The sequence below is a fragment of the Lactuca serriola genome, chromosome 3, assembly GCF_051521515.1.
Source record: "Lactuca serriola cultivar US96UC23 chromosome 3, Lser_US96UC23_V15, whole genome shotgun sequence".
Lineage (NCBI taxonomy): Eukaryota > Viridiplantae > Streptophyta > Magnoliopsida > Asterales > Asteraceae > Lactuca > Lactuca serriola.
In genome coordinates, this window is record NC_136410.1 from 77,859,620 (window position 1) to 77,870,443 (window position 10,824).

The 10,824-nt window shown below is 33.9% G+C and overlaps 1 long non-coding RNA gene across 1 annotated transcript; it reads left to right on the plus strand.

Moving 5' to 3' along the window:
• The first annotated feature begins 4,688 nt into the window (after positions 1-4,688).
• On the plus strand, positions 4,689-7,552 carry LOC145094538 (uncharacterized). The gene is made up of 4 exons (XR_013703405.1): positions 4,689-4,921; positions 5,757-6,012; positions 7,023-7,216; positions 7,344-7,552. It is a non-coding gene; the product is annotated as an uncharacterized LOC145094538 (long non-coding RNA).
• Positions 7,553-10,824: the final 3,272 nt, after the last annotated feature.

Below are 10,824 nucleotides of genomic sequence, written 5' to 3' on the forward strand. Positions count from 1 at the left end.
TCCCTGGAACGCCCGGAGTTCGACTTGGCCTCCGCGTCCAACTTCATGCACTGAACGTTGAGTGTTCAAGATATGAACGCCCTGCGTTTGAGCCTTGCCTCCAACACCAAGCTAGCAATTAAAGGTTCTAGGTTTGAAAAACATCCACACTTAATTAGATCAAGCCCATGCCTGCAATATGAACCTTATAATTCTCGAGATGTTACATATAATTGAATGTTATTGTTTCATTAAATCATTTAAAGAGAAATGACAATTCATGGTTATGAAAGTGGATTATATATCTACAAAATTTTAACAAAATTCATTGAGTATTTTCAATATTTAATCTTTAATAATTAATACCATTTTAGTTTCTAAAAACATTAATTATCAAAGTCTAGGATCCAAGTTGCAAAAAAAATAAATGGTTAGGTATCCTTTATCCCATTCATCCGAATTCACCCGGTAGATGTCAATTATCAATTATATCTAACCATATAATTCCTATATTTATGGGATCGCTAATAACAAATTAATTAGACATGTTTGATCTCATCTATGCCTCGGAACTCTCCTGCTTAGGTATCCTTTATCACAATAGATTTCCAATCAAATCATCCAATTTGAAAAACTTGTGTAATCGGCCTATAACTTGGTTATAGACATCACGAAAACACCTCGGCCATCAAAAGATAACACCAAGCAGTTAGCTTTCATTTATCCCACTAGTGCATACAAGAGACGTGCGAGTATTCTTTAAAAATGATTGCATAGATTTGAGGTTTGTAAGGGGTATTTGATGTTTTTATAATTCTAGTTTAAAAAACATGTTATATCATGGTTATTCCATTCATTTAATAAACCATGGTACACCTTTTTAAAAATCCTATTTTATGAAAAAATAACATTTTAACAATGTTCTATATATAAAACCCGGTTTATATAATTGACGCGATCAAAGTTTTAAATTAATAACTAGTATTAAGTTATATCGTTTGAGCGCTTTAGAACATTTGGAAACCTTTTAATAAAACTTCCTTTTATAAAATAAGGTTTGGAGTTTGATAAGTTTACAAATCTCTATTTTAAACTTATACAAATTTAATCCTGAAATTTTACCGATTACTAGTTTTAACGATAAAGCTTGTTTTATTGTAAAACAATTTTTAGCATCTTATGTTAAAAGGTAAATTTCATTAAAACCAAACTCATTGTGATGTTTATTTATGTTCAAATATTATTTTGCATTTGAAAAACTAATTTATCAACCATAACATAATAATAATAACATAAACATAAAACAACACAAACATGCATAACAATTATAACATATGTGCATAAACCAAGCCATTAACTAGTAATGATTTTATGAGTCATCACAAAATTATCAAGTCCATTTCGCGAGCCTGTTAGTCATCGAAGAAACCAAAACAACAACCCTCGTTGTGTCGTCGAGCATGTTAATCATCGAAATATTTGGGATCTACCATCCGACAATGCTCGTGTCCAAAATGCTTACAGTGACTCTGTCCAAGATGTCGACAATGTGGAGGCTGAAAATGTTGACATAGTTCAAAACAACTCTTCATCTGGAGCTAGACTTTTTATCGACTTCTCACAATACTTTCAAAACAATGTTGATGTAGCTCAAAACAATGATGATTATGACGATGAAGACGAGACTGAAGTATCTCCGCCAACGGGTAGAATCGATAATGTTTCCGATGAAGAGACTGATTATGATGATGGCGATTCTGATTATGATACCGATGAAGAAGACATTGAAGTATATGATGAAGATTCTGATTAAAAAAATCAATTTTTTTTTGTAATAGAAACTTTATTTGAAATGTACCTTTAATTCATATTGTTTGTCTAACTTTTATTTGTGTTGTTTGTCTATATTATATATCTTACAATTTCGCAGGGTAACTAACTTTTCTTCATATTGTATTTCTATATTGTACATCTTGTAATTTACAGGTTGCAGATGAGGTTTACTTGGGCGATACTCTTGGCCATGATGGCTGATGTTATGGGGCTTGGACATGGAGGTGATGGAGTCGGGGATCCACCACCTCCAGTAGGCTTTGGTCGTGGTCAACACGAACAGGATGGTGAGTTCTATTATGATATATTTATTAACTATTTTTATTATTTTATAATAAGTTATCGTGACTAGTATTTTTAATTGTATTTTTTCAGCTGAGCTTCCATAAAAAAGAAGGGGCATGTAAAAAAATATCGAGCTGGGAAAGTTGATACGGGCAAACAAAGGAAAGCCCGTGGATTTCGATTTCGACAGGGAGATCACATATTCCCCTGTCGAGAAGCGTGGTAATTGGTTTACACAAGGGAAAGCCTGTGGATTTGAATTTCGACAGGGAGATCACTTATTTTAAGGAAACTGGGGGCCTGCAGATATCCCAGCCGAAGTAAATAACCCCCCTAATGGTATGTCACATGAAAATTGGGTGAAGGCAGTCGAACATTTTCAAACGCCAGAATTTTTAAGGCCTTCGGCGTCAAACAAAGAATGTCATGCAAAACAAGTAGTTGTAAACAGAGGGGGGTCGAGCTCATACAACAATGCATGTTTTAAAGAAGTAAGTTATGATATATTTAAATATTTATTTAAAGTATAAGTAATCTAATTTTTAATGTTAAATAGGATATCTGTCGAATCGAAGTTTTTCGTAAGGCTAATTCCAATCACCAAGGGTATTTTATAGTCCTACAATCGAGTAACAATATGTAAGTGGTTAATTTGTATTTTTCATATAAGTGTTTATATCGTCAAAGGTATTTAGTAATCTAATTTTTATGTTTTTTATTATTTTTTAAAAATACAGAATGCTTTACTCGAGGAGATCAACCAACAAACCCAAGCTACTTCTGAAGCAAGAGGTCTAGCACCAAGTGATATAAAAGATTGTTTTGAAAGAATATTGGGTGTTCGACGCGGACATATCAGAGACATTGGGCGTAAACCCCCTACTGTTGTGTCCATGTACGATCAGGAACAACCAATGACACAAGAACAACCACAATCACAATCACAGGTAATTGTTAGTAAATGCTATAATAGAAACTAGAATGCTATAATGATATGTTGGTTATGATTTGATATGTTGATATTTTGTAGTTTGGTAATATTTTGGAAAGTAAATGCTATAATGGAAAGTAGATGTATGTTTAAGCGTATTTGATATGTTGATACGTTGATATGTTGATATTTTGTAGAATGGTATAATTAATTATAATGTTATTATGATATGTTGTTAATATATTTTGTTTTCTTTATAGTTGGAAATGCCGCAAACAATACTAAAGGACCCGGCCTGTTCTGCAGCATTGGAAGAGTGGTTTCGTTCATTGCCGCCACCAAATAATGAAGGAAATGATGATAAGGACGAGTAGTTACTTTAGGATTTTATGAAATGTTTTGTAATTTGGAAGAATATTTAATGTGGTATGGATTAATATTTTGGATTGATTATATATGTATTAATATTTCTATAAAAAGTTATCAGATTTTCCAAATGCTATATGGATTAATATTTGGATTGATTATAAATTTAATGTTAAATAAATAAATTTAAAAAAAAATCAAAAAATCAAAACAGTATTAGCGGCGACATCTTTTGTGGCGACATGTACTTATTAGCGGCGACGCGTTGTATTAGCGGCGACACGTAGTATTACCGGCGACTGGAAGTATTAGTGGCGACAAGAAGCGTATTAGCGACGAAGCAATACCGGCGACGTATTTGCAGCGACATGTCGCCGCTAAAGGTATTAGCGGCGACAAGCGTCACCGCTATTGCCCAATCTTCTTGTTGTAGTGATATAATGATATATTTGATATTTTGATTCGCAACCAAAAATTATCATGCTCTTAAACATCCATTATATAACCTAATCTTTTTAATATAATAATAATAATAATAATAATAATAATAATAATAATAATAGTTTGCGGTTTGGTTTCTAGGATAATACCGCACCACACCGGTTTTGTTTGGTTTTTGTCAAATCAAAAATCGCACCATCTATTTTGATAAGGCTTAAGCTGACCTTACTAATTGATTTGACTAGTGTTAAGGATACAAATAACAATAGGGATATAAATACTCACACAAAAAAAAAATGTATTTTATTAATGTTCTACAAGTTTCCAGAGTTTTCTAAAAATTTGTGATACAAGTTCCAGATGCAACAACTTGTGTCAGCGTAGAACGTGCAACAGAGTCCCATGCACCTAACAGTATAAAGACTTGGAAGCATTAGTGCTACCCATCAGCCGCATTATTAATACATTGATCTTCATGAAGACTGGTGATAATAATCAACAGGCCCCCCCAAGAACATCTGGCGAGATTAGTGGAAGTTTATGTAGCGAGGCACTTCATATTAATTCTCTGGAAAGTAGCCATGAGGTCCGCAGCTATTTTGACATGGTGAAAGTGTTATCAGAAGTAGAGCTTCCTTCTCCATCACCCGTGCAAGCAACATCATGTACATTAAGAAGAGAAGATTATTTCGATAGGTTCCATCAGGGCCAGTACTCTAGTGGCACAAAGAACAAGTCTGATGATATTGAAGTAAGACTACATATATAATAATGCCCTCAGATATCTATGTTTCTATATCAAGTAATCAAGTATGCAAGCTAATGTGAAACTCAAATAGTTGAGGAAGGAGAATACTGAAAGTCTAATGTGCAGAGTGTTACAGCTAGCTAAGAGTAGTGGCTGTGCTCCTGGTCTTGTTGAAGCTCTACTAATTAGCTACTTCATGTTACAACTATTGCTCCTTTAATTTCTTTCGGTTATAGGGAAACATAATTGAAAAGGAAAGGGAACTGAGGAGTAAGCCACGTGATTGTCAACAATCTGGAAGTCTAAGGGAAGCTGCCAAATCAAACATTACGGAGAAGGTGAGATATATACTAAAAGAATCAACTATATACAATTAACTAATGTCCCACTACATTGTCTTTTGCAATTTATGACATTCATATATAGGTGTCTTACTCTTATCTTTAAATGCCCAACTCAAAGAACCTCATATCATATGGCTTCACTTTGAAAATGGCACCAACAAACTGGATTAATATGCCTTATTACTGTGGTTTTGCCATAAATTCGCCACCTCTTAACGATACAATGGGTATCCGTCACATTTTAGAAAGTTCGTGCGTTAAGTTTTTTTGGTGGCCTTGTTCTAATAAATTAGTTCTGTCACTAAACAAATCAGGAAAATACTAAAGATTAAGGACAGATTTTATTTCTAGTAGTGCATCTTATCAAGTGATGGTTTTTTAATATTAATTTTACTATAAGATGATTATAAGTCATAACAGTCTTACTGGGGTTGGACTTTAAAAATCTTATTATTTCTATTTTGTGTAGCAGATGCGGCTCAACTAGGTCCCTAGCCAGTTTTATGTCAAGGGTTTTTATCCATAAGGGCCACATAGATTTTAGACCATATGACTATTAAATGTTATATATCTGTGAAGATTTGATAAGATGATATAAATGTTTCTTCTAAACAAACAAATGGTTTGATTAAAACCGGGGACAGGAATGGATTGTATTTTCAAATCTAGGAAAAATAAACTCTTAGTTTTCATGTATTTATTTATTTTTAAATCATTTACCAATTAAAAAATTCCACGTGATGATGACAATTTCGTGGCACAATACCAATGGTGCTTTAAGGGGGTGACCGCATAAGATGATGACATCTCCTTTGTCACTTGTGTGCAGAAGCGCAGGAATAAAATAAGTGAAAGAATAAGAACACTCCAGACACCTGTTCCCAACTGCAACAAGGTGATGACAAAATGACATGGGTTTCAAGCAACATTAATATTTTATTATGTTTCTGCTGTTTTCGGGTGTTTTTTTCCTTTCTTTTCCCTTTCATGTTTAGGAGCTAAACTTACAGCATCTACAGAAACACAAAGCAAGTATTCTAGGTGATGCCATTGAGTATATCAAATTTCTGCAAATGCAACTCCAGGTATTTCTGCTTATCATAGTAACACCTGATTTGATGAATGTAATGTAATCTTATCAATACAATACAAGTAATTTATAAATTATAATACATATCCTAATTGTTAAAACATATAACTTAATAAATAAAATTATTATTATAATATAACAACTAATTTAATGCATATCTTCATTATTCAAGCATACAAACTAACAACGAAAAAAACATGAATGTAATAGTTGTTTATTTTATAATTAATTATCTTTGTATAGTAACTAACCAACATCAAAGTAGCGTAACAATTGAATAGTTCCATAATGTATAATTATTTAATTTAAATCGAGCTGATAAATAAATCTATTTAAAATATATATATATATATATATATAATTTAAAAAAATAAATTGTGTTTTTAATACAAAAATTTATTTATAGAATAATAAACTTATGTAATAATATAGTGTAATAAATACACAAAAATTATATAATAAAATTGTAATAAATATACTAAAAGTGATGAAATAATGTAATATCACAATATAAAATAACAACCAAAATGATTTCATGGCATTGGAAAATGACTCAGCAAATAAAATGCTTTTGGTAGTGAACATTGCACCATTTGAAAGGGTATTTGCATTCCCATGGAGATGTTCTAAGAATGAGCATTTCGGACTCCGAAGTCACTGTGGTTTTCCAACTTTTACTTTTTAATTGCACAGTATAATGTTTATTAGAACTAGTTTAGCAATGCATAAGAAAATGCTAGGGTTTAAATATCAATAACATAAATATCTATAATTTGAGCTTTATATAATAGATGGTGCAATCTATGGGAATTGGTCATATATCACAAGGTCTTGCAAGAGAACAAAGTTTGCAAGTACCAAAATTTGTTTATCCTAACTTTACAATGAACCCATTAACTGGTATGCAACATGGAATGCCACAATTTGGATCTTATTTTCCGATAAACTACCCTATATTTCCAACTTCCTTCATCGGATTCTCACCATTGTTTCCACCAACTGAAGTGGACACACGATCATTCCCATGGGGCCAACCAAGACATGTTCTATATCCTCAACAGCTACAGTTTCCATCACAGACATCTCAGTCTGTGTATTCTGCTACACCTTCTTCAGACACAATTATTCCAACAACTTCCTCCCAAGGTGGATCCTCCGTCCCTGGTCAACCTTTATATCATGTGCCAGTGACAAGTCAGGTGAGCATTAGCTGTCTACTATTGTACAATACAGTAGCTAACTCAGTTAAATGATTGTATTAGCTACAACTGATATTAGAATCTTTTTTTAGATCCTGAATTAATCATTGTATGCGCCACTTAACAGGGGACAAAGTAGGAACAACATGGAGTGCAAGCAAGTCCACAAAATGCCATGTTTCTAGGAACGTGGTTGATGGTGTTCCATTACTTACATATACTAAAGTTTAGATTTTGTTGTTGTTAAATTTACTAATACTTTAGTTGTGTCAGTATGCAAAAGAAACAATGAATAGCCTCTATGATCATGTTTTTGCTGTCACAAAACCTTCCATACATGATATGTGCATGACGAGTTGTTAAGAAAAAAGAACCAGGATTTGTGATGATTGGAGAATGTTTTGAACATCTTGTGGTTCACCATCCCTAGCTTTTATGGTTCCTACTGTTTTTGAAAGGTATGTTTTTTTCTTCTTTCCATTGAAATGGGTAGCTTTCAAAGTTTATGCCCTCCATCGAGACAAACCATTATTGTAAGTGTGGTAATATGCCTTCTAAAATTGACAAGTTCTGTTTAGTTCATGGGCTACTGTTTTTGAAAGGTATGTTTTTTTCTTCTTTCCATTGAAATGGGTAGCTTTCAAAGTTTATGCCCTCCATCGAGACAAACCATTATTGTAAGTGTGGTAATATGCCTTCTAAAATTGACAAGTTCTGTTTAGTTCAAGGGCTATATTCTCTGTCCAACAATCTAGGTCTAATATGGGTATTTCAAGTCTAAAAAGGGCACCCATCTAAAATGGATGTTTGAGGTCTAAAAATGGATTAAAGTCTAAAATAGGTGTTTGAGGTCTAAAATAGACTTGTTCCTAAAATGTAAATGCTCCATTCTTGAAAGGCCAAATTTACCAAATTGATAAAACATTTATTCTTTTTAGCCTCAATTGAATGTCATTTTCTGTATTTAAAGAGATCAAACAAAAATCAAGAATTCTTCTTCCCCTTTTGATCGACATTTGTAAGGTTTCAATCATTCATCACCAAATCATTTTAGCTTAGTGTGATCTCTTTGATCAAGAAAGCTAAAAAAACACTATAATATTTTAGTGGATTGGTTCTTGGTTTCCTCCGCCCATGGTTTTTTCCCAATTTGGGTTTTCCACTACAAGAAATATAGCCATTACCGGCGACACTAATTGACCCGACAAATTGAAAAGTCGCCGCTAAAGGTGTTGTTGTCGCTATTTGTGTCGCCAGTAATGCCTACTTACTCGAATCTGCATTTTCACGTTCTGTTAAACGCCAACCGTTCGATCGTTTTTTTAATCCAATAGCTAGGAAACTCGTGGAACACACAAAACCAATACCGGCGACACAAAGTCGCCGCTAAAGGTCGAAAAAAATGTGCATTCTTTTCCCTCTTCTCAAGTCGCACTAAAGATTCGTGTCACCGGTATTGATTAATATGTCGCTGCTATTGGGTGTCGCCGCAGATTACACCCAATCACTTCCTCTTTCTGCTTCAGTCTACTCTCATTTTGTTCCATTCTCTTGATCATTTTCTCTGACGACTCTCCCTAGCTTGATTCTCCCTCAATTAACAACCCATAGTAGAAGAGATACTGGTGGCCACCAGAAACTTCCCTTCTCCGGCCACCAACGTTGTTGTTGCTGTCGATTTCCTCCTCCAAGGTTCATGTTTCATTCCTCATCTCTTCATTTCTTTCTATTTTAATGTCGATTTCCATAAGTATTTGTGATTAATTGCAATTTTTTTCTCAAAAAGCTTTTTCCTTTCCAGCCACCGCCACTACCGTCGGCTGTTGTTAACAATGAAAAAAACAAATAAAGTAGGATGCTATTATTAGCAATGAAAAAATATAGTAAATCACTACAATAGAAAAAAACATAATATAATTTTTTAAAATACAATGTTACAATTGAAAAAAAAAATAAAAACGAATGTTATAAAGAACAAAAATAATTAAAAAAAGTATACAATGTATTCTGTATTTGTAATAGAAAGTGTATCTGTATATCTTATAATTTTGTTGGAAATGGTGTCGATATGAATCTTATTTTTGTACACCAAGGCTGTTGTTATGGGTCGTGGACATAGGGTTGATGGAGCAGAGTAGGGGTGTAAGTGAGCCGAGCTACTCGTAAGCTACTCGGGATCGACTCGTTAAAAGCTCAACTCGAGATTGAATTAAACGAGCCCGAGCCGAGCTCGAGCCTAGATATGAGGCTCGTTTACTAAACGAGCTCGAGCCGAGCTTCATTAATGGGGCTCGCGAGCCTAAACGAGCTTAAACGAGCATATATATATATATATATATATATATATATATATATATATATATATATATATATATATATATATATATATATATATATATATATATAGACACACACACACACACACACACACATATATATATATATATATATATATATATATATATATACATATAGAGAGAGAGAGAGAGAGAGAGAGGCTCGTTTAGGCTCGATTAGGCTCGCGAGCCCACTAAATTGTTCATGAGCTGAGCTCGAGCTTCATTTTAAGGCTCGAATCGAGCTCGAGCTTGAGCTCGAGCTTCCTCAAATTAAACAAGCCGAACTCGAGCTTGGTCAGGCTCGGGCTCGGCTCGGCTTGTTTACACCCCTAGAGCAGAGGACCCACCTTTCTCAGGTGGTAGAGGTGTTTCCCTAGCGGTGGAGGTGTTGGTCATCATGAGAAAGATGGTATGTCTTATTATGAATTTTTATTTACTATTTTTATTCGGTTATTATAAAATATTATTTCTAATAATTTTTAATTATATTTGTAGTTGTACCACACAGGAGAGTCCGAGGAAAAGCGAAAAACCTAAAGCTCGAAAGAGCGCTCTTACAGAATAATGGAAAACCAATTGACATGGACTTTGATAGGAATATGACATATGATCACGTAGGAGAGCCGAATGACAATTTTGCACGCAATGTTGGAAAATACTGTGGCGGATTGTCCCTTTTGATAAATGGACTTGGAAAAAAGTTTCCCCCGTGCTAAAGGATACAGTAAAACACCATTAAAGGGTAAATTATTTATATAAGAATATTTTATATGGTTAATTATGACTGGTTTTTACTTGGCTAACCTTTTTTTTCATTTTGTAGACAAAGTTTGATTTGGATGGGATGTTACTGATGGGTTTTAAGCATTACAACATTCCTATGGTGCACTTCCAACCCTAATTGCTTTGGATCTAGGTTTTTCTCAAGTTATGCAGGTAAACTAATTCTCCAAAGAAATAACCCTAATTTAGCATACATGAAAACTGAAATCTAATCATATTAGGGTTTAGATGAATACTTTTCTTGTTGATTTCTTGATCTTGACCTTCAAGAGCTTAGTGCCTCAAGTGTTGCACCTCTAATGGAGTCACAAACACCACTTAGAATTGGATGAACAAGAGAGAGAGGTGGCGGCTATAGACTTCGGCCAGGGTTTCTTCTAGGGAATCAAGTGTCGATTTTAGAAGCCTTGGGGTTCCTTTTATAGTTGAGGTCGCTAGGTTCTTCAACTAGAAACCCTAATTCCCTTGCTTAGTCCCTAAGCAATC